Raw genomic sequence first — 25,244 nt, forward strand, 5'->3', positions numbered from 1 at the left:
TTGATGGAAACTAGATGTCTTACCATCTCCCATCCACCTTTTGTCCTTAGGGGCTATGGGTTAGACATCAATCACGCTCGTGTCCCAAGTCTGCCACTCAAACCCCTATGGCAACATTGATGCATCAGTGTTTGATATGCTCTTAAATGTAAAATGTTTTGTGGGTGTAGGCCCTCAACCCGTGTTCGTTTGATGTTATGCATTTTACGTGCTCGATACGTATGATGTTTCTACTCTATGTTGGCTCTTTCTATCACTCAGTCACTATGTTGATGCTCATGCGATGCTAACATCCTGAAAGAATGCTACTTGGTTGATCCTGCTAGTAGTCATATGCTTGTCTCAAAGATTAAGCCATACATGTGTAAGTATAAACTAATTCATGTTGTGAAACTATAAATGGCTTATTAAAGTAGGTATAGTTTCTTTGATGGTATCTACTACTCAGATAATAGCGGTAATTCTAGAGCTAATATGTGTAACAAATCATAACTTTTAAAAGGGATGCATTTATTGGATAAAAGGTCAACATAGGCTTTGCCTGTTGCTTTAATGATTCATGATAACTCGACAGATTGCACAGCCTTTGTGCCAGTGATGCATCATTCAAATTTCTGCCCTATTAACTTTTAATGGTAGGATATTAGCCTATTATGGTGGTGACGAGTGACAGAGAATTAGGGTTCGATTTTGAAGAGGGAGCTTGAGAAATGGCTACCACATCCTAGGAAGGTAGTAGGTGCACAAATTACCCAATCCTGACACAGGGAGGTAATGACAACAATTAACAATATCGGGCTGTATGAGTCTAGTAATTGGAATGAGTGCAATCTAAATCCCTTAACAAGGATCCATTGGAAGGCAAGTTTGGTGCTAATAGCTATGGTAATTCTAGCTCCAATAGCTTATATTTAAGTTATTGTAGTTAAAAAGCTCAAAGTTAGAATTGGTTTACCTCACGGTGAGCATCAGTCTACTTGTTCCTATTACCAATGATGCATTTCTGGCCTTAACTGGTTGAGTTATTCCTCTAATGCTTTTATTTTGAAGAAATTAGAATGTGCAAAGTAGGCCTGTGCTTGTATACATTAGCATGGGATAACATCATAGGATTTCGATCCTATTGTGTTGGCCTTTGGGATCAGAGTAATGATTAATAGGGATAGTCATGGGCATTCATATTTCATAATCTGAGGTGAAATTCTTGGATTTATGAAAGATGAACAATTGTGAAAGCATTTGCCAATGATGTTTTCATTAATCAAGAATGAAAGTTAGGGGCTCAAAGGTGATCAAATACTATCCTAATCTCAACCATGAACGATGTCGATCAGGGATCAACGGATGTTTTTCTTAGGACTTCACTGTCACTTTATGAGAAATCAAAGTTTTTAGGTTCCATAAGGAGTATGGTCGTAAGGCTAAAACTTAAAGGAATTGAGAGAAGGGCACTACTCAAAATAGGGAAACTTATAGGTCTGGACATAGTAAAGATTGACAGACTAAGAGCTCTTTCTTGATTCTATGGGTGGTGGTGCATGGTTGTTCTTAGTTGGTGGAGTGATTTGTCTAGTGACTTCCATTAACGAATGAGACGTCAACCTACTAACTAGATATGGAGAGGTAATCCTTCATGGCTAGCTTTTTAGAAGGACTATGGCTACTTAGACCAAAGAAGTTTGAGGTAAAAATAGGTTTGTGATGCCTTCACATTTTTTAGGCCACACACACTACACTATGTATTCAATAAGTTTATAGCCTTAGCTGACAAGCTCGACTTCTTTGAAATTTCATCATGATATGGATAGATCATTGCAATTATTGATCTTCAATGATGAATTCCTAGTAAGCGTGAGTCATCAGCTTGCATTAACTGCATTCCTTCCTATAGTATACACTGCCCATTGCTACTGTCGATAAATGACCTAGTGAAGTGTTTAGATCACGGTGACGTGGATGGTTTGCTGCCTATGACATCATAAGAAGTCCACTAAACCTTATCATGTAAAGGTTGGAAAAGTCATAACAAGGTTTCCATAGGTGAACCTATGGCAGGATTATTGTCAAAACCAACTCAATGAATGACCCATGAATGCATTAATGAAACACTGAGGGGGCAAGGGTGCCTCTATGTCCCCAACCCTTTCCAACCCTAAGCATGTATGACTATCACTTCATTCTACCTTTTAGGTAAATGAAACAATCGGCATCATCACTTGTAGTCGAATAATGAACCCCGACATGAATTGTGCCAAGGAACTGAAGTAAAATAGAGCATGTATGCCATTGCCATCCCATTCACGATGCATGCATGGGTGGCACCATGGTTTCTTTTATCGTGAAAAAACAAAATGACTCTTGGCAACAAATGTCTTAGCTCTCGCATTGATGAAGAACTTAGCAAAATGTGTACTTGGTGTGAATTATAAATCCCATGACCATGAGTCTTTGAGTGCAAGTTGTACTCCAAGCCATTAGGCCAAGGGCAATCCTGCCTGGGTGTCAATTATCATCGCTCCCTAACCTCTTACCTATCAAACTCTAGGTAAGGTGGGCCAAAGATGGCCTCTCATGATCTCATTGGTCCTAGTTGGCCTAAAAGTGAGTTTCCGGCAATGATAGTGCCTTGACCATATGAGGTAAAGCTCACTGCATGCCTCATCTCTAATTAAGCACACTCATTGTCCATTCAGACCCTATTGGACCCTTGCATCACTTGGTCGATGCTTGTACCATGACCTTGAGTCAAGCGAGATTACCAGCTGAGTTTAAGCATATCAATAAGTGGAGGAAAAATAACTTACCAAGATTCCCTTATTAATGGCAAGTGAATTGGAAGAGCCTAGCTTGATAATCTAGTGCCCCGGGCATCCAAATTGTAGTCTAGAGAAGCATTTTTAGTGACAGACTAAATTAAGTTCCCTAGAAAGGGGCACCAGAGAGGGTGAGAACCCCACTGTGCTTGGACCTTATTGCACCATAAAGTGTTGTTTACGAGTTAAGTTGTTTAGGAATGCAGCCCTAATGGGTGGTAAATTCCATCTAAGGCTAAATATGAGCGGGAGATTGATAGTGAACAAGTACCATGAGGGAAAGATGAAAAGGACATTGAAAGAAGCATTAAAGAGTGCTTGAAATTATCAGAAAGAAAGTGGATAGGGGCTGGTGATATGCCCCGATCAGATGTGGAATGATGAGAGCCAATCTGTCGATTAGCTTAGGGCATGAATCGACGCAAGTCACAATAGTAGCTCAAGTCCAAGCATTTGATATTCCAGCAAAGATGTCATCACCATGATCATGGAATGCCTCCCATACTGTCTTGGTATGCCTCGACACATGCATGCTCCTAGTGTCTGCCTGCGGGCTCAACCCATCTTCAAACACAAACCAAGGAGTTTGACATGTGTGTGAATCAATAGGCTTGGAAACCTATAAGTCACAAGGAAGTTGATTGGTGGGATCCCTCGTGGGTGCACCATTGATTGACCTTGATCTTTTGAAACGGGTTCAAGTGTAAGCATGCCTGTCAGGACCTGAAAGATGCTAAACTATGCTTAAGTAGGGTGAAGCTAGAGGAAACTCTGCTGGAGAACCATAGCGATACTAATATGCAAATCATTTGTCTGACTCGGGTATAGGCATGAAAGACTAATCAAACTATCTAGTAGCTAGTTCCTTTTAAAGTTTCTCTCAAGATAGCCAGAGCCCTTAGTGAGTTTTACCAGGTAAAGCCAATGATTAAAGGCATTGGGGGTGTAATCCACTCAACCTATTTTCAAACTTTAAATTGGTAGGATGACAAGGCTGCTTCATTGAGCCACACCATAGAATCGAGAACTCTAAGTGGGTCGTTATTGGTAAATAGAATTGGTAATGCAGGATGAATCAAAAGTCAAATTATGGTGCCCAACTACACACTAACCTAGGACCCACAAAGGGTGTTGGTTAATTAAGATAGTAGGACATTGGTCATGGAAGTCAAAATCCACTAAGGAGTATGTAACAACTCACCTACCAAATCAACTAGCCTTAAAAATGGCCAGGGCTTAAGCATGTGACCCATACTCGGTCGTTGGGGCAAGGGCTAGGCTCCAATGAGTAGAAAGATGCAGCGATAATCCTAAAACTTGAGGCATGAGCCCAGGTGGAGCGATCGTCAATGCAAATCTTGGTGGTTGTAGTAAATATTCAAATGAGAACATTGAAGGCTAAAAAGGGGATAGCTTCTATGTAAACAGCACTTGCACATGGGTTAGTTGATCCTAAAAGATGAGGGAAGCCTATCTGATAGTGCGTCATATGCAAGCTTCAAGAGGGAATCGGGTTAAAATTCCTAAACCAAGACATGATAGTTTATGGCAACATAAGAGAGTCTAGAGACATTAATAAGGGCCTTAATAAAAGTTATCTTTTCTGTTTAATTACCTACCTAAGTTGGAAATGGCTCAAGTAAAGGTAAGGTCTAGTGATCAAAAGAGAACACACATCACATGGTATCCAATGTGCCCTAGTGACCCTTGAAAATCCAAAGGATTCAATGCCATCTACTCTCGATTGTACTCATAACTGCATTAGGTCTCCAAGGTGAACAACCTTTGGTTGATGGAATAATGTAGGCAAGGAAAGTCAGAAAAATGGATCCATTACTTACAGAAAAAAGTTGGCTATAAGGGTTGGGCATGGGGTCCCTACTCCCAAACTGTTTGTTGCTAGTGCATTGCTTTAGCTGCTCCTACAGTGAGAGTAGATTGCCTTATGCCAATTGAGGAATAGCCTGGGAATGGCTGCCTCAATGGCCTTCCTCAGGCAATGAACAATTAACTAAGAACTAGTATAGACAAGGGAAATTTGACTATTTAATTAAAACAAAGCATTGTGATGGTCCTTGTGGATGCTTACGCAATGTGATTTTTGCCTAGTGCTTTAAATGTCAAAGTGAAGAAATACAACTAAGCACGGGTAAACAATGAGAGTAACTATGAATCTTTTAAGGTAGCCAAATGCCTTGTCATCTAGTGATACACATGAATGGATTAATGAGATTCCCACTATCCCAGTCTACTATCTAGTGAAACCACAGCCAAAGGAATAAGCTTGGCAGAATCAGCTAGGAAAAAAGGCCTTATTGAGCTTGACTCTAGTCTGACTTTGTAAAATGACATGAGAGGTGTAGCATAAGTGGAAGCCCTCGAGCGAAATTGAAATACCACTACTTTTAACATTATTTTACTTATTCCATGAATCAGAGGCAGGGTATGACCCCTTCTTTTAGACCTAAGGCTAGCCTTGGTGGGGAGTTTGGCTGGGGTGGCACATCTATTAAAAGATAATGTAGGTGTCCTACGATGAACTTAATGAGAATAGAAATCTCATGAGGAACAAAAGGGTAAAAACTCATTTGATTCTAATTTTCAATAGAAATATCAATCCTTTAGACCTTCAAAATTTTAAGTTAGAGGCATAACAAAAGTTACTATAGGGATAACTAGCTTATGGTAGCCAAGTGTTCATAGCAACAATGGGTTTTAATCCTTTAATGTTGGCTCTTCCTATCATTTTGAAGCAAAATTCACCTCATGTTGGATTGTTCACCCACCAATAGGGAACAAGAGCTAAGATTAGACCATTTTGAGACATGTTAGTTTTACCCTATTAATGGCAGTGTCACATTAGTAATTCAACCTAGTACGAGATGAACCGTTGATTTACATAATTAGTCATCACGTTTGGCTGAAAAGCCAATGGTGCAAAGCTACCATGTGCTAGATTATGAATGCCTTTAAGTCAAAAGCCAAGTTAAAAGTGACACACGCACTCATTGCCTAATTGCCAACACATAATAGGGGCCTGTGGTCACAAAGAGCATGGTTAAGGTGTAGCCCCTACAACAAACTAGTTGCATGGGCCTCTTCAGAGCTCAATTTCAACCAAGCTACAAGTAAAATCCTTTGTAGATGACTTACATTTGTGATACAATATTGTAAGTGGCAGAGTGGCCTTACTACCATGATCCACTAAGATTTAGCCTTTTGTCGCTTTGATTTGTCCCCCCCACACCCACGGAAGCCCTCTCACTTCATTTTTTTTTACATTGCACCCTTCTGAGGTTAGGGATGAATGGTGTTTCCTATTGCAACCAATTTGGTGGGGTGATGACATCCCTCCCTTGGGCATCCAAGTAAATGGCAACCAAATGCCCTTGGCATTTGTTATAGGGAAGGGCTTACCATTAGTGCAGGCACTTGCCTCAATCTCCATCAGCAAACATTGGCCTCTGATGTAGGTTGTTGCCCAAAATGCCATCGATTGCATTTGACCTTTAATTGTTTCATGGGCAATCATATCCTACACCATCGGCAGATGCTGACCTATTTTTTTCTTGAACACTATTAATAGATGCTAACCCTTTTGTGCAGGATGTTGCCTTGGACACCTTTTTGGCAAATGTTGACACTTGGTGTGACATGTGTGCCATGACTTTCCCCCCTAAGGCATTTGTCTTCCCTTTAATCAGCATTGGCAAGAAATGATGCTTGGTGTATGTGTCATGGGCTCTGGTCTTAAGCCAAACTCTTTGCAGTCATGGACAAGGAATTGACTTCGTGTGCCTAAGTCAGCCTACAAAACTTAAGTGCTCATCATAATTCTAGCTTGTTAAAGATTGTGCTATAGTATTAGGCCTTCTAGAAGCCCACAAATATGATCCTTGCAGGATAGTGTTTAGGTGTGCTAGCACCTGGGTTTAACTATACACTCACACCTTGATCATCAGTGCCCAACCTAGGTCTAATCATGTTCCCATGCATTACTCATTAGTGCCCACACCTGAGCTTGGCTCAATTTTGCCAACCATGCCTATGCCTCTAGACTCTTTATCATTACCCTTACCACTGTTCTGGGGTAGTTCCTTGTGACTTGGGCCTACAGTAGGCCTTATGGCCTAGTTCTCTCGACTGTCAGGCCTTACCCTAGTAGAGCTAGAATTGCTTCTTAACTCAAAGAGAACCTTTGGGCTTGGACTAGCTTATGGACCATGATACATGCACATGCCTCGACCACTATCTAAAAATGTTGGCCCTTGGTCTTGGCACATGCTTCGAGCACTATCGGCACATGTTGGGCCACACACTACACAAGGGTATCTTGGGCTCGAATTGTGCACTTATGCACCACGATCGAGCAGTAGGTGGGTTTAAGCACATCTTTATATTTTTGCCATGCCAGTGGCATTCTTATGGCATGTAAATTAATATAGGCACTGACCAGCACCTATACCTAGGCCTGGCTCAATTATGTCAAACTTGAACATCGTGCCTGAACCTTTGAAGACTTGATCACTATCCATACCATGATTTTGGGCTAGTTCCCTACGTCCTGAGCCTTCAATAGGCCTTAAGGCTTGGTCCTCCTTACTATTAGACCCTATCTTGCTAGAACCAAAATTACTCTTTAACTTGGAGAGAACGTTTGGTCCTGGACCAGCATGCAGACCATGACACATGCACATGCCTCGACCACAATTGGGACATGTTTGCCCTTGGTCTTGGCACATGTTTCAACCACTATTGGCACATGCTGGCCGTTTGTGTGGGTAGTTCTCTTGAACACCATTGGCACATGCTAGGCCACGCACCATGTGCACCATAATTGGGTAGTAGGAGGGCCTAGGCACACCTTCATATTTTTGCTATGCCAATGCCATTTTTATGGCTTGTAAATTCATATATGCACATACTAATGCCCATTCCTGGGGTTGGCTCAATTTTGCCAAACTTAAATATCGTGCCTGAGCCTTTCAAGTTTTAATCATCACCAATACCATTGTTCTAGGCTAGTTTCCCATGACTTGTGCTTTCAATAGGCCTTAAGGCCCAATCCCCCTAGCTATCGAACCCTATCGCCTTAGAACCAAAATTGCTCCTTGACTCAAAGCGAACCTCTTGGCTAAACTAGCATGTGAACCATGACACATGCAAATGCCTCGACCACTACTAAGACATGTTGCCTCTTAGTCTCGGCACATGCTGGCCCTTTCAACTCAGGCTGTGCACCAAACACACCATGACTGAGTAGTAGGTACATTTAAGCATATATTCATACTTTTGCTATGCCAATTGCATTTTTATGGCTTTTAAATTCATATAAGCATTTACCAGTGCCCCCACTTGGGGTTGGCTTAATTTTACGGAACCAAAACTCTATGCTTGAGCCTCTTTAGTCTTGATCAATGCCAATGCCACTATTCTAGGCTAGTTCCTCGTGACCTGGGCCTTCAACAGGCTTTAAAGCCTGGTCCTCTTGGCTATTAGACCTTGTCCCACTAGAACCAAAACTCTTTCTTGACTTAGAGAAAACCTCTCAACTTGGACCAGCATTCAGACTGTGACATAAGCACATGCCTTGACCACCATTGAAACATATTGGCCCTTAGTCTCAGCCATGTTTCGACCACCATTGGCACATGTTGCCCATTTGTGCGAGTAGTTCCCTCAAACACCATCGGTAAATGTTGGGCTGTGCACAACGTAAGGGTATTCTAGGCTCGAGCCATGCACCACGTTTACCATAATTAGGCAATAGGTGGGTTCAAGCACATCTTCATATTTCTACTATGCCAATGCCATTTTTATGGCTTGTAAATTCATATAAGCACTCATTACTGCCCACATCTATGGTTGACTCAATTTTGCCAAACTTGAACACCATGCCTGAGCCTCTCAAGTTTTGATCACTATTGATACCACTGTTCTAGGCTAGTTTCCCATGACTTGGACCTCCAATAGGTATCAAGGTTTGGTCTCCTTGGCTGTCAGACCCTATCCTCTTAGAACCAAAATTGCTCTTTAACTCAAAGAGAACCTTTAGGCTTAAACCAACATGTGGACCGTCATACATGCACACGTCTCGACCAACATTGAGACATGTTGGCCCTTGGTCTTAGCACATGTTGGCTTTTTGTGCGGGCAGTTCCCTTGAACATCATTGGCACATAATAGGCCATGCACCACATGAGGGTATCCAAGGGCTGGGTCGCATACCATGCACACCACGATCGGGCAGTAAGTGGTTTTCATCACATCTTCATATTTTTATAGTGCCAATGCCATTTTTATAGGTTGAAAATTCATATAACGATCCACTAAGCCTTCATGTGAAGTTTTATGGCAAGATGAATCATTTTTTATTTTTCATGATTTTTAAAATTTTTCATTGTTCAGGATTTTTTGAAATATTTCAGGAGTTTTGGCCCCAAATTTGGTATACATGATCTGTGTATTTTGTTTGGCATCTAAAAAAAATTCAGCTAAAAAATCAAAATGTAGAAAAATTTATGGCCATTTGAAAAAAATGTCCTCATTTCAGACAGTTGAATGGCTACTGGCTGTAAACTAGTAAAAGCTCTTATGCTCTTTAAAAGGGTATGAGTAGTCAGATTGCTTAAGGGATAGGGGGCCAATATAAGAGCCAAAGACCAACACCCATAACATATCATGTGTGCACACCCCTTGGCCTCCTTCCCTAATTGCCAAAACCCTCAATGCTGCCAGTCAAGTTCTCCAACGATGCTTCGATAATGGTGCCCTAAGCAAAAAAAAATAACACTAACAAATGCCCAAGCCCAACATGTGCATCGTGGCCTAGAATTAAACTTTGACCATGGCCTCAACCATCATTGACACATACTGGCATATAGTGTGGGTGCATGCCTCAACCATCATCAACACAAAATGGCCTTTGGTCCAAGCACTTGTCTCAACCACCATCGACACAAGCTAGCCTTTGTTATAGGCACTTGCCTTAACCACCATTGACACATGTTGGCCCTTATTGTAGGCATATGCCTCAAATAACATTGAAAGAAGATGGCCCTTCATGCGAGTAGTTACCTTAAACATTATCAGCACATGTTGGGTCTTGTTGGGGCCACAGGCTTTAACCACCACTGACACCTGTGAACCCTTAATGTGGGATATGCCTGTTTGAAAAAAGTCCCCATTTTAGACTTTTTAATGTTGACTACTAGCATATCTATAAAATCTTTTATGCTTTTTAAAGGGTGGTTTTTGGGTGCTCCTTTTTATCCCTCTATAGGGGGAATAGGTGTGCGTGATGGTCCTTTCATTGCGTATATCCACGATAATGTCCTTGGCACATAATCCAGGCCATGCATGCCTTCTGACCATGTTGTCTGGAGACATGTTGGTCTGGTGACCCACAAGAGCCCATGGCATCTACCAATTGGCATGCACTCTTTAAAAGCCAAGCTTAAGCCAATGCTTACAATTGATGTTGCCTCATACCCTAAGACCAAGTCTCTAAATTAGGCAATGGCTTCCTGGGGTGGTGTAAGTAGAAGCTATGGTTGCAAGCTTGGTCTGGCCAAGTCTCTCAAGTATTTAGTAGTCTCATGGTCCCTTCTCATCAACCTTAAAAATACCTTGGCATGGTCAAGCCCGTGCCATACGCTAAGACTTAAGCTTTCACTTAGGCAACTCCAATAACTAGGAATGGACTCTTCTGACATCCCAGATCAGTGTTCAACTAGATTAATGCATGGACATTCATATCTTTAAGGCCAGTCACCCTAATCTACTGCTAGACAAAGCTATAAATAAACTGTTTGATGGAAAGCTAAAGAGATTAATAGAGAGAGGCAAGAATAAACTTATATTACTCAAGTTATGGTATCTACAATGAGGGTGGGGAACTCTTTATTTATAGCTAAGTGTCCCTTATAATTAGTGCTGAGATACATTCCTAAACTCTAGTGATTACATCAGTTTAAATTCCTTATTCTAAGAGAATGATATAATTTTTAATTTTAAAGGATATGATATTGTAGTATAATCCTAGCATCTTTGATCCAATCTGAATGGGAATCTATCTAGGTCGATTCTAGACTATGCCTAGCACTACTCGTGCCTAGGCTTGTACTCGTGCCTGCCTTTAGGCCCAACTTAATGTAGCCAACTTTCATTATCTAAAGTTTGTGTTTATGAGTGCTCACACCTTGGTTTGACCATGCGCCCACACCTTGATCTTAGTGCTAGTGCCTGTGTCTACCCATGTGCCTGTACCTCGATCATCACTACCAACACCTTGGCTTGGCTCTACTGTGTCAAACTTGAACACCTTGCCTAAGCTACTAGAGTCCTGATCACTACCTACACCATTATTATGGGCTAGTTTCCCAACTCTTTAACCACTAATGTACCTCAAGGCGTAGTTTTGCTGGCTATCAGACTTTGTCCCATTAGAACTAGAACTATAAGTTGATTCAGAGAGAAGCCCTAGGCTTGGACCAACTTACAGACTTTGACATTCTCCCCCACTCATTCTAGCAATACCCTCATCACTAAAGGGATGATATGCCTACCTTGTATGCTATTTTCGACTTCTACCTCGTTAACTAGTTTTCCAACATGTCAATCTTATACTTGAACATGTACTCTGTTGGCTTTTGCTACTCTCAATCTGAAGTTTCTCAATATCTTGCTATAATGGTCTTTTTCACCTGTGTTGTTGATGCTTCCGATGCTTTCTTTAAGTTATCTATGGTACCTTCTCTTGTAAGGAATCTAGCTGCATTTTAGGACTAATGTCGTGGTATTTGATTGCCACTGGTTTTCTTTTGCCAACTCCTTGAGAGGTTTCAAACCCTCTGTAGTATTAAATAGCAACCAACCGTATCACTTTGAGCTATTCATCATCGTTATTGCTATTCTCACCTTCAAATAGCCTCTCTACTTGCTTAATGGATACAAGCCTTACATTCATAGGGCACTTCCTGGCCCTGTGTGATCTACCACACAAATAACAACTTAAAAGCTTATACTTATTGCCCTTGTACAAAGCAGCTTTGTTAATCTTTGCCTTCCTAAGTCTGGGCTTGTCACCAACCCCCTCATTGGATGAGGAAGTGCTATCTATGTCTCCCTCATTATTGCCTTTGTATCTTAGGCTACCTTTGTGGCTTAGGCTACCTTTGTGGCTTAACCCTGATGACACAATGCTCTTAAACTTTATCCATGATTTTGCAACTGTAATGGCCTAACTCAATTCTTGCATGCCTCTACACTGTAATTCAAACTTTACCCATAGCTTCAGTCGATCTAAGAAGTAAAATAGAGTCTATGCGTGGCTTATGTTTATACCTACAATAATAGCTCCAAGACTGTAATAGTCTTAGATTCTTTCTTTTTGAGCAAGCCTTAAGAGCTTTCCTTGAGCATCTTCTTTCGCATACTCTAGCTTAAACTATTGCCTAAATTCTTCCATGAACTATTTCTATGTAGCGATTGCCTGCTTACCACACTTGACACCATCATCCTTACGGTGACACCACAAAAATGCATTACCACTAAACACATAGCAACTGTGCTCACATTGGCATCATCTACTATCTCGACCACTTTGAAGTATTGTTCCATGCTTCAAACAAAGTTATCAACATCCTTGGTAAAGTGACTTCCCCCTAATGGTTTTGGCTTAGGAAACTCTACCCTTGGTCTTAAACCCGCACTAGTAACCATGGCCACCCATAATGCAACATTATCAACCTTGAGCTTTTGTAGCTCCTCTCACAAGGTTGTCATCATGGCTTTCAACACCTCATGATCCTATAAGACCTTCCTTATCGAGTCCTGCATAGGTTTTATTTTGTCCTTGAATCTATCTTGCATGCCTACAATGGCCCCCTCACACTCCTTCAGTTAGGTGTCCATGGACATTAACATTTCTTTAGAACTAGCCTTCTTTCCCTTGCTAATGGGGTAGGCACTCCTCATGCACCTTGCTTAGGCCCTCTATTGGCCATACTAGCAATGCACAATGATCAAACCAAAAATTCATGAATGCAGTCTAGGAAATTTACCTCAAACTTTGGATCAGCACTCTAGTAAAGTAAGATCTTACCTAGAATAGCACATACAACTAGCACTCTGTTGGGCAGTAATCAGTACCCTTACACAGCATGCCTAGCGCACCCTTAGCACAATATTAGCAATCGATCGAACACCCAGTTTGCACTCTTACATGCTTGCACGTTGTGCACCAAAGGGCATATCACTAGCACACGAGCATAGAAACTACCTAGGATGCTTATACCAACATGTCCAAAGCCTCTTCTAAGGCTAAGTCTGGTTCCAATAGCACCTAGCACTGATCACCTCATTTGGACCAGCTTTTATCGATTTTAAACTATTTTTGAACCTACTTTGATATGACTTGTCATGGGTTGAGACTCAAGTTTTGACTCATATGACTTTAAGACCTAAAAATGGACTCATTCGATGTCCCAGATTAACCTCCAACCAGATCGATGCATAGACACTTAACCTCTAGGGCCAGCTAACCCAATCTGCTACTAGGCAAGGTTGCACATATATTATTTGATGGAAAGCTAAAGAGAATAATAGAGAAAGGCAAGAGTAAACTTATATTACTTAAGTTGTGGTGTCTACAATGAAGGTGGGGGACTCCCTATTTATAGCTGAGTCCCCCTTATAATGAGTGCTGACTACATTTCTAAACTCTAGGGATTATATCAATTTAAATTCCCTAATTTTAAGAGATATGATACGATTTCTGATTCTAAGGGATATGATTCTACAACATATTCCTAGCATCTTTAATCCAATATGAGTGGAAATCTATCCTAGTCGATTCCAAACCCATGCCTAACACTGCCCATGCCTGGGCTTATACCCGTGCCTACACCTAAGCTTGACTCAATGTTGCCAACTCTAATTATCTTAGGTCTATGTTCAAGAGTGCTCGCATTTTGGTTCAACCATACGCCCTCACCTTGATCCTCAGTGCTCGCACTTGTGTCTACCTGTGCACCTATACCTCAATCATTATTACCCGTACCTAGTTCTAGATCAATTGTGTTAAGCCTGAACACCCAATTTGAGCTACTAGAGTCTTAATCACTACTTGTACCACTAGTCTAGGTTAGTTTCCTAACTCTTGGACATCTAATGCACTGTAAGGCTTGGTTTTGCTAGTTGTTAGACTCTATCCCATTAAAACTAGAACTATAACTTAATTCAAAAAGAACCTTTAGGCCAATCGTGACACTTGCATGTAGCTGATGCTACCCACAACCCTAAGAACAAGTCCCTGAATTGGGCAACATCCTTATAGGGTCGTAACAGTAGAGTTTACGTGTGTGATCTCGACCAGACCAAGCATTTATAGTGTTATGTCATTATTGCCTGTTGGATGGCAGGGTAGTCTTGTGGCCCTTGCTTGTGTTTTTCCAATGCCAAGTAATTATGGCAAGGCCTTGTGCATTATTTTCTCCACTCACTCATTGAGTAATAGATTGGGTGGGTTGTGGACCAAAGTGCATGGATGCTGCCACTTATACATAATGGGCATATGAGTGGTGCTGTGGTTATGCATGTTGATAGGATCCATGCTTGTTGTATTAAACTGTCGACCCATCATCTTTTTCAATCTTTCTCCATATGGTCAGTGAACCTTAGGGGTGCAATTAGGATCCTATGTTGCATATCTAAATCGATGAAAATCAGATGTCTTTCCATCCTTCATCCAACTTGTGTCCTTAAAGGCTATGAATTGAACCTCAATCATGCCCTATGTCCCAAGTGTGCCACCCAAACCCCCATGGCTACATTGGTGCATCATTGTTTGATTGTGCTCTTATATGAGGAAATTTTGTAAGTGTGAGCCCTCTGCCCTTATTCGTCTAATGTTATGCATTTTACGAGCTTGACACGTATGACACTTGTGCTTCATGTTGGCTCTCTTCACCGTTCAGTTAGTGTATTGAGGTCCATGCAATGCCAACATCTTGAAGGAATGCTACTTGATTAATCCTGCCAATAGTCATACGCTTGTCTTAAAGATTAAGCCATGCATGTGTAAGTATGAACCAATTCAGACAAATGGCTCATTAAACCAATTATAGTTTGTTTGATGGTATCTACTACTCAGATTACCATAGTAATTCTAGAGCTAATACATGGAACAAACCCTGACTTATGAAAGGGATACACTTACTAGATAAAAGGTCGACATGGTTTTGCCAGTTGCTTGGATGATTCATGATAACTAAATGGATCTCATGACCTTTGTCATGGTGATGCATCACTCAAATTTTTGCCCTATCAACTTTTAATGGTAGGATAATGGCCTACTATGGTGGTGATGGGTGATAGAGATTTAAGGTTTGATTCTAAAGAGGGAGCCTGACAAATGGCTACCACATCTAAGAAAGGCAGTAAGTAGGCAAATTACCCAATCTTGACATGGGGAGATAGTGACAATATATAACAATATTGGGCTCTATGAGTCTAGTAATTGGAATGAGTACAATCTAAATCCCTTAAAGAGAATCCATTGAAAGTCAAGTCTGTTGCCAGTAGCCGTGGTAATTCTAGTTCCAATAACGTATATTTAAGATGTTACAGTTAAAAAGCTCATAGTTGAAACTATGATTAGGTCATCCAGTCTGCTTTATAGTGAGCATTAGTTTACTTATCCCTACTATCGGTAATGCACTTCTGGCCTTAACTAGCTAGGTCATTCCTTTGGTGTTGTTACTTCTAAAAAATTAGAATGCTCAAAGTAGGCCTATGCTTGTATACATTAGCATGGGATAACATCATAAGATTTTAGTCTTATTGTGTTGGCCTTCAAGATCAGAGTAATGATTAATAGGGATAGTTGAGGGCATTCATATTTCATAGTCAAAGGTGAAATTCTTCGATTTATGAAAGACAAACAATTGTGAAAGCATTTGCCAAGGATGCTTTTATTAATCAAGAATAAAAGTTGGGGACTTTAAGATGATCAAATATCATCCTAGTTTCAACCATAAAAGTTGTCGACCAGAGATCGACAGATGTTACTTTTAAGACTCCACCAGTACGTTATAAGAAATCAAAGTATTTGGGTTTTGGGGAAAGTATGGTCATAAGGCTGAAACTTAAAGGAATTGATGGAAGGGCACCATCAGGAGTGGAGCCTATGGTCTAATTTGACTTAACACTAGGAAACTTACTAGGTCCAAATATAGTAAGTATTTATAAACTGAGAGTGCTTTCTTAATTCTATGGGTGGTAGTGCATGGCTATTCTTAGTTGGTGAAGCAATTTGTCTAGTTAATTTCATTAACGAATGAGACCTTGACTTGCTAATTAGCTACATAGAGGTGATATTTCATGGATAGCTTTTTAAAGGGACTCTGGCCATTTAGGCTAAAGAAGTTTGAGGCAATAACAAGTTTATGATGCCTTTAGATGTTTTGGGCTGCACACACACTACATTGATATATTCAACACATCTATTGCCTTGGCCGATAGGCCTGGGTAATTTTTGAAATTTCATCACGATAGGATTAGATCATTGCAATTTTTGGTCTTCAATGAAGAATTTCTAATAAGCATAAGTCATCAGCTAATGTTGACTATGTCCTTGCCTTTTGTACACATTGCCTGTCACTCTTATCAATTGAGTGGTCTGGTGAAATTTTGAATCATTACGATATAGATGATTTGGTACCTATGACATCATGAGAAGTCCACTAAACCTTATCATTTAGAGGAAGGAGAAGTCATAACAAGGTTTCCATAGGTGAACCAACAAAAGGATCATTGTTGATACTAGCTCAATGAACAACCTATGAATGCATTTGAAGGGGTGAGAGTGCCTTCGTACCCTAAGACCTTTCTAGCCCTGGGCAAACATGATGGTCACTTCGTTTTACCTTTCAAGAGGACAAAATAATTGGCATCATCACCCATGGTCGAATAACGAACCCTTAGCATGAATTGCACCAAGAAACTAGAATGAAAAAAGACGTATGTGCTATTGCCATCCCATTTGTGGTGCATGTGTGAAAGGCACTAGCGCCATTGAATCTTTGAATGCTCATTGAGCCCAAAGCCATTAGGCCAAGGGCATGCCTGCCTAGGTGTTAGGCATCATTGCCTTCCAACCCCCCATACATCGGGCTCTGGGAGAGGGGGTGAAAGATGGCATCCCATGATCTTGTCGTCATGGTTAGCCCAAAAGCAAGTCCCTAACACTGATAGTACCGTGACTATCTGTGGTAAAGCTCACTGCATGCCACATCTTAAGTGATGCGCTCTCATTGTCCACTCAGACTCCATTAGACCCCTCATATAACTTGGTCAATGCTCTTATCGCAACCATATGTTAGGTAAGATTACTCGTTGAGTTAAGCATTTTAATAAGTGGAGTAAAAAAAACTTACCAGAATTTCTTTAGTAACAGCAAGGGAACTGGGAAGAGCCTAGGTTAAGAATAAGGCACCCTAGATGTTGGAATTGTAGTATGGAAAAGCATCCTTAATGGCAAACCAAGCCTAAGTCCTAAAGAAAGGGACAACCTCGTTATGCCTAGACCTTTTTGCACCATGAGAAGCTATCTGTGAGTCGGGTTGTTTGGGAATGCAACCCTGATCAGGTGTTAAATTTTGTCTAAGGCTGAATATGGGTGAGAGACTTATAGCAAACAAGTACCATAAAAGAAAGATAAAAAGAACTTTGAGAAAAGAGTCAAAGAGGGCTTGAAATTATTATGAGGGAATTAGAGGCCAATGATGCACTCCAGTCAAATGTGGAATAACGAGAGCTAGTTTATCGATCTACTTGGTGCATAAACCGACATAGGCCATAGCGATGGCCCAAGCCTGAGCTTTTGTTATGCCTGTAAAGATGTCATCATTGTGATCATGTAATGTAGTATACACCGTATCGATGTGCCTCGACACTCGAGTCCTCTTGGTGTCGACTATGAGCTCCCCATCTAATTGATCTTGAAACATGGATTAAGGAGTTTGACATGTGTATGAGTCAACAGGCTAGGAAACTTGTAAGGTGCAAGGATGCTGATTGATGGGATCCCTTGCAAGTGCGCCATCAACCAACCTTGATCTTTTGGGAAGGGTTCGAGTGCGAGCATGCTTGTTGGGAAAGATGGTGAGCTATGCTTGAATGGGGTGAAGCTAGAGGAAACTCTAGTGGAGGCCTATAGCGATACCGACATGTAAATCATTCATCTAACTTGGGTATAGGGGTAAAAGACTAATTGAACTGTCTAGTAGCTAGTTCCTTCCAAAGTTTCCCTCAGGATAGCTGAAGCCCTTAGTGAGTTCTATCAGGTAAACCAATGATTAGAGCATTAGGTGTGCAACACCTTGTGCCCCTTCGACCTATTCTATAACTTTAAATAGGTAAGACAGTAGGCTAGCTTCATTATGCCATGCCATGAAATCAAGAGCTCCAAGTGGGCCATTTTTTGTAAGTAAAACTAGCAATGCATGATGGACTAGAAGTCGGGTTACGATGCCCAACTAGATGATAACCTAGAACCCACAATGGTGTTGGTCAATTAAGACAATAGGACAGTGGTCATGGAAGTTGAAATTCACTAAGGTGTGTGAAACAACTCACCTACTGAATTAACAAACCCTAAAAATGGATGATGTTTAAACGTGTGACCGATAGCTAGTTGTCAAGGTAAGAGCCAGCCACTGATGAGTAAAAAGGCATGATAGTCATTACAAAATCTAGGGCATGAGCCTAAGTAGAGTGGCAATTAGTGCAAATCTTGGTGGTAGTAGCAAATATTCAAATGAGAACTTTGAAGGCTAAAAGAGGGGAAAGGTTCTATATGAATGGCACTTGCACATGGGTTAGTCGATCCTAAGAGATTGGGGAAGCCCATCCAATAGCATATCCAACATGAGCTTCAAAAGGGAATCAGGTTAAGATTCTTGAACCGAGATGCAATGGCTGACAACAATATTAGGGAGCCAGAGACATCAGCAAGGCCCTCAAGAAGAATTATCTTTTCTGTTTAACGGCTGGCACATTAGAAACAATTTAACGAGAGGTAGGGTCTAAAGTCAAAAGGGCACCACACGTTGTATGGTGTTTGGTTTACCCTCAATGGCCTTTAAAAATCTAGAGAATTGAGTGCTATCAACTCTCGATCATACTCATAACCATATCAGGTCTCCAAAGTGAATAGCCTCTAGTCAATGGGATAATGTAGGAAAGGAAGTGGGCAAAATAGATTCGTAATCCCAAGAAAAGGATTGGCTTTGAGGGTGGTGCACGGGGGTCCCAACCTCAAACCCATCAACTGCCAGTGGATTGCTTGAGCTGCTCCCATGATGAGAATGGGTCACCATGTACTGATCAGGGGACAAACTAAGAATGGCTCCCGGGGGGCTTTCTCTAATAATGAATAGTCGACTCAAAACTAGTACGAACAAGGGAATTTGACTATTTAATTAAAACAAAGCATTGTGATGGTCCCTACGGATGCTTGTGCAATGTGATTTCTACCTAGTGCTTTGAATGTCAAAGTGAAGAAATTCAACCAAGCACAAGTAAACAGCGGAAGTAACTATGAGACTCTTAAGGTAGCCAAATGCCTCATCATCTAATTAGTGACCGCATGAATGGATTAATGAGATTCCCACTATCCCTGTCTACTATCCAATGAAACCATAGCCAAGGGAATAGGCTTGGTAGAATTAGCAGGGAAAAAAGATGATATTGAGCTTGACTCTAGTTCGACTTTGTTAAATGAGTAAAGATGTGTAGGATAAGTGGGAACCCTCAAGTAAAATTGAAATACCACTACTTTTAATCATTATTTTACTTATTCCATGAATCAGAGGTAGGGCATGACCGTTCTTTTAGACCTAAGGCCTACCTTGGTTGGTCAATCCAAGTAGAAGACATTGTCAAATAGGGAGTTTGGCTAGGGTAGCACATAACACAGGCATCCTAAGATGAGCTCAACGAGAACAAAAATCTCGTATGGAATAAAAGGGTAAAAGCTCGTTTGATTCTGATTTTTGGTATGAATACTAATCATGAAAGTGTGGCCTATCGATCCAGCATTCTGGGTTAGTTCCACTTGACCTGGGCTTATAATAGGCCTTAACGTCTAGTCTCCTTAGCTGTTGGACCCTATCCCACTAAAACTAGAATTACTCTTTGACTTGGAGAGAACCCCTAGGCCTGGACTAGTTTGCAAACTATGATACATGCTCATGCCTTGACCATTATTAGGGCATGTTGGCCTCTGGTCTTGGTACATGCTTCAACCACCATCGGCACATGTTGGCCCTTTATATGGGTAGTTCCTTTAAACACCATCGGCACATGCTGGGCCATGCACCATACGAGGGTATCCTGGCCCCAAGTTATGCACTATGCGTACCCTGATAGGGTAATAGGTAGGTTTAGGTACATCTTCATATTTTTGCCATGCCAGTGACATTTTTATGGCTTGTAATGTAAATTCATATAAGTGCTTACCAACTCCCTCACTTGGGCCTAGCTCAATTATGTTGAACCTGAACATTATACCAAGCCTCTAGAGACTTGATCATTACCCATACCACTATTCTGGGCTAGTTTCCCATGGCTGAGCCTTTAGTAGGGCTCAAGGCTTGGTCCCCTTGGTTGTTTAAACCAATGCTGCTAAAACTAGAATTGTTTCTTGACTCAGAGAAAACCTTGGGTCGCACTAGCTTGTAGATCGTGAAATATGCACATTAGCACATCTTCGACCACTATCAACACATGCTAGCCCTTTGTGCGGGTAGTTCCCTTGAACACCATCAGCACATGTTAGGTCACACCATGCAAGGGTATCCTTGGCCTAATTCTCTGACCATGCACACCATGATCTTGCAATAGGTGGGTTCAATCACATCTTTATATTTTTGCTGTGCCAATACCATTTTTATGTCTTGTAAATCATATAAGCACTCACTAGCATCCACCAGCATCCACTAGCATCCACCAGCATCCACTAGCATCCACACTTAGGGTTGGCTATATTTTGCCAAACCTAAACACCATGCTTAAGCTGCTCGAGTCTTATTCATGGCCAATACCACTATTATGGGCTAGGTCCCTATGACTCGGTCCTTCAGTAGGCCATAATGCCTGGTTCCCCTAGCTATCACACCTCATCCCTTTAGAACCAAAATTGCTCATTGACTAGAAGAGAACCCCTGGGCTTGGACTAGCATGCATACCTTGAACATGCATACGCCTCAATCACTATCGAGACATGCTGGCTTTTTGTTTCAACACATGCTGGCCCTTTGCATATGTAGTTCCCTTGAAGACCATTAGCACATGCTGGGCCATGCACCATGCAAGGGTATCCTTAGCCTGAGCCATAGACCATGCTCACCATGATTCGATAGTTGGTGGGTTTAGGCACATCTTTATATTTCTATCATGCTAATGCTAGTTTTATGGCTTGTAAATTCATATAAGCACTCATTAGCACCAATACTTGGGGCTGGCTTAATTTTTCCAAACCTAAACATTGTGCCTAAGCCTCTTGAGTCTTGATCAGTGCCAATACCACTATTCAAGCTACTTCTCGATAAGCTGGGCCTTCAATAGGCCTCAAGGCCTAGTCTTTTGGCTATCGAACCCTGTCCCCCTAGAACTAAACTATTTCTTGACTCAAAGAGAACCTGATAACCCCTGGGCCTGGACCAGCATGTGGACTATGACACATGCACAAGCCTTAACCACCATCAAGACATGTTGGCCCTTGGTCTCAACACTTGTTGGCCTTTTATACAAGTAGTTCCCTTGAACACCATTGATACATGTTGGTCCATGCACCTCACAAGGGTACCTTAGGCTCAAGTCATGCAACATTCATACGTTGACCAAGTAGTAGGTGGGTTTAGGCATATTTTCATATTTATACCATGCTAATGCCATTTTTATGATTTATAAAATCATATAAGGGTCATAGTACCGCACTTAAGGTTGGCTCAATTCTTCTAAACTAAAACATCTTGCTTGAGCCTCTAAAGTCTTGATCACTACCAATACCACTATTCTATGCTAGTTCCTCATGACCTAGGCCTCAAGGCCTAGTTTTACTGGTTGTTGACCCTATCCCCTTAGAACCAAAATTGTCCTTTGACTTGGATAGAACCTCTAGGCCTGGACCAGCATGTGGACTATGACACATGCATACGCTTCAACCAATATTAGGACATGTTGGCCCTTGCTCTTGGCACATGGTTCGACCAACATTGGCACATGCTGGCCATTTGTGTGGGCTGTTCTTTCAAACATCATCAGCGTATGCTGGGCTATGCATCATGTGTAGGTATCTTGGGCTTGGGCCGTGTACCATTTGCACCATGATCAGGCAGTAGGTGGGTTCAGGCACATTTTCATATTTCTACCATGCCAATGCCATTTTTATTGCTTGTAAATTCATATAAACGCTCACTAGCTAGCATCTAGGGCTGGCTTAATTTTGCCAAACTTGAACACCATGCTTGAGCCTCTTCAGTCTTGATCACTACCAATACCATTATTTTGGGCTAGTTCCCTATGATCTAGGCCTCCAATAAGCCTTAAGGCTAGGTCCCCTAGTTGTTAAACCCTATCCTCTAGTTATAAAACTACTCTTCGACTCAGAGAGAACCATTAGGCTTAGACTAGCATGTGGACCGTGACACATGCACATGCCTTGACCACTGTCGAGACATGTTCACCTTTGGTCTTGACACATATTGGCCTCTTGTGTGGGTAGTTCACTTGAACACCATCATCACATGCTGGGCCACACACTACGTGAGGGTATCCTAGGCCCTAGTCATGCATCATGGGCACCATAACTAGGTAATAGGTAGGTTCAAGCACATATTCATATTTTTGCTATGCCAATACCATTTTTATGGCTTGTAAATTCATATAATAGTCTCATGGCAAGATGACTCATTTTTATTTTTCATGATTTTCAAAATTTTTCATGGTTTAGGATTTCTTAAAATTTTTTTAGGATTATTGGCCCCAAATTTGGTATATGTGATCCCTGTATTTTTGTTGGCATCCATAAAAATTTAGCTAAAAAATCAAACTGTAAAAGATTTTGTGGCCATTTGTAAAAAGTGTCCCCATTTCACACACTTGAATGGCTACTGGTTGCACACCTATAAATGCTCTTATGCTCTTTAAAGAGGTGTTAGTAGTTGAGGTTGCTTGGGGGATAGAAGGCCAATATAAGGGTCAAAGAGCAGAACCCATTGTACATCATGTGTGTATACCCCCTGGCCCCTTCCTCTAATTGCCAAAAAGCCTAATGCTACTAGTCAGGTTTTCTGATGATGCTTCGATGATGGTGCCCTAGGCAAAAAAACGTGGCACTAGCACATACTTAAGTCTAATGTGTGCATCGTGGCCCAAAATCAAACTTTAGCCAAGCCTTCAACCATCATTGGCACATGCTGACGCATAGTGCAGCCACATGCCTTAACCATCATCGATGCAAGTTGGCTTTTGGTATGGACACTTGCCTTTACCACCATCGGCACACACTAGCCCTTGTTACAAGCATGTGCCTTAATCAGCATTGGAAGAAGATGGCCTTTCATGTGAGGAGTTGCCTTGAACACCATTGGCACATGCTAGCCCTTGCTACAGGCACTTACCTCGAACACCATCGACACATGTTAGGCCTCCGTAAAGGTACATGCCTTGACCACCATCCACACCTACAAACCTTTGGTGCGAGATATGCCTATTCAAAAAAGGTGTCCCCATTTCAAACAATTTAATGTCTACAGGTAGCATATTTATAAAATCTCTTATGCTATTTAGAGGGTGGTTGTTCGAGCATCTTTTCTCCCCCTACAGTAGGAGTAAATGTGTGTAATGGGCCTCTTATTGCGTACATCCACAATAACATCCCTAGGGCAAAATCCAAGCTGTGCATGCCTTTTGGCTGTGTTGTTCGAAGACTAGTTGCTTCAATGACTTATAGGAGCCTATGGGCTTGATCGATTGGTGTGCACTTAAAAAAGGCCAAGTTCAAGCTCATGATTGCAACTGTTGTTGTGCCATACTCCAAGACCAAGTCACTAAATTAAGCAATGGCTCCTTGGGATGGCGTAAGTAGAAGCTACAGTCATGAGCTTGGTTTGGCCAAGTCGCTTTGGTATTTGGCAATCTTATAGTCCCTTCTCATTGACCTAAAAAATGCCTTAACCTGGCCAAGTTTGTGTGTCATAGTCAATAGGAAGGACCAAGCCTAAGAGTTTTCACTGAGATAGGGAGTGGTTCTAAAGCAACCAAAACCAAGTCAGAAACAAGGGAGATTAGGCCTAGAGGCACAATGGTGGTCTTAAGGGTAAGACCATGACCAAGAAGGGGTGGCCAAGTGCTGAAACAAGCTTAAGGAGCTTAGGCCAAGGGATTCAATTTGGCAACTTTTAAATAGACCCAAGCACAAGCACAAGAGAAAGCCCAAGCACGAGCATAACAGAACCAAGCATAGGCCCAAAGAGGGGCCTTGTGTGGGCACTATTAAAGAAGAAGTCCAAGCTAGTTCAAACTCTTGTTTGATAGAATCTTTATAAAATTAGAACTCTCCAATGTAATCCTATTGTAATCTCCTATATTTGCTGGACTCTTTGTGAGCCCTAGGATAGGAACTATCCCAACCATTGATTTAAAAGGCCTTAGCTATAAATAAAGGGTGCCCTTACTTCATTGTACGCACACCACAACTTGAGTAATACAAGTTTACTTTTGCCTATCTCTATTGTTCCTTTGACATTGTCACTTTGAAGAAATTAGTATGCTCAAAGTAGGCCTACACTTGTATACATTAGCATAGGACAACATTATAGGATTTTGGTCCTATTATGTCAGGCTTCAAGTTTGGAGCAATGATTAACAGGGATAATCGGGGGCATTCATATTTCATAGTCGAGGAGAAATTCTTGGATTTATGAAAGATAAACAACCACAAAAGCATTTGTCAAGGATATTTTCATTAATCAAGAATGAAAGTTAGGGGTACAAAGTTTTATGAATGTAATATGTTGTCTCTTACTTACAACTTTTACCCTTCAAAAGTAATCAAAGTTATAAAAGTGCACTTAAAGTTAGTAATGAAGGGTAGCATTAGAAAAATAGTTTCCATTTTTTAGGAAACTAGACTTTATTTTGAGACAACCTAAAGAAAAAAGTTAGACATTCAATTTAAGGAGGAAGTATATAGAAATTTAAAATTTTTTAGGGCTTACCATCTATGATTCTGAATTAGATCCCTCTTCGATGGAACTAGGGAAGTAAACAACTTAAGCTACTTGAGAGCTACTTAGATTCGACTAACTGAATACTCGAATTTAACTCATTCACAAGGAAGCAAAGTTGAAGTTCAAGCTACTA

The 25,244-nt window shown here is 41.2% G+C and overlaps 1 non-coding gene and 4 pseudogenes across 1 annotated transcript; all 5 read left to right on the top strand.

Annotated features, from left to right (window-relative positions):
* The first annotated feature begins 306 nt into the window (after positions 1-306).
* On the top strand, positions 307-2,063 carry LOC149520038 (18S ribosomal RNA; annotated as a pseudogene).
* Positions 2,064-2,353: 290 nt separating this feature from the next.
* Positions 2,354-2,505, top strand: LOC149520039 (5.8S ribosomal RNA; annotated as a pseudogene).
* Positions 2,506-2,735: 230 nt separating this feature from the next.
* On the top strand, positions 2,736-6,049 carry LOC149520040 (25S ribosomal RNA). The gene has a single exon (XR_016335222.1). It is a non-coding gene; the product is annotated as a 25S ribosomal RNA (ribosomal RNA).
* Positions 6,050-14,836: 8,787 nt separating this feature from the next.
* Positions 14,837-16,631, top strand: LOC149520041 (18S ribosomal RNA; annotated as a pseudogene).
* A 575-nt stretch (positions 16,632-17,206) lies between these two features.
* On the top strand, positions 17,207-19,041 carry LOC149520042 (25S ribosomal RNA; annotated as a pseudogene).
* The last annotated feature ends 6,203 nt before the right edge of the window (positions 19,042-25,244 follow it).

Source organism: Durio zibethinus, chromosome 2 (genome assembly GCF_047325235.1).
Source record: "Durio zibethinus cultivar Kanyao isolate XHJ-2024 chromosome 2, ASM4732523v1, whole genome shotgun sequence".
NCBI lineage: Eukaryota > Viridiplantae > Streptophyta > Magnoliopsida > Malvales > Malvaceae > Durio > Durio zibethinus.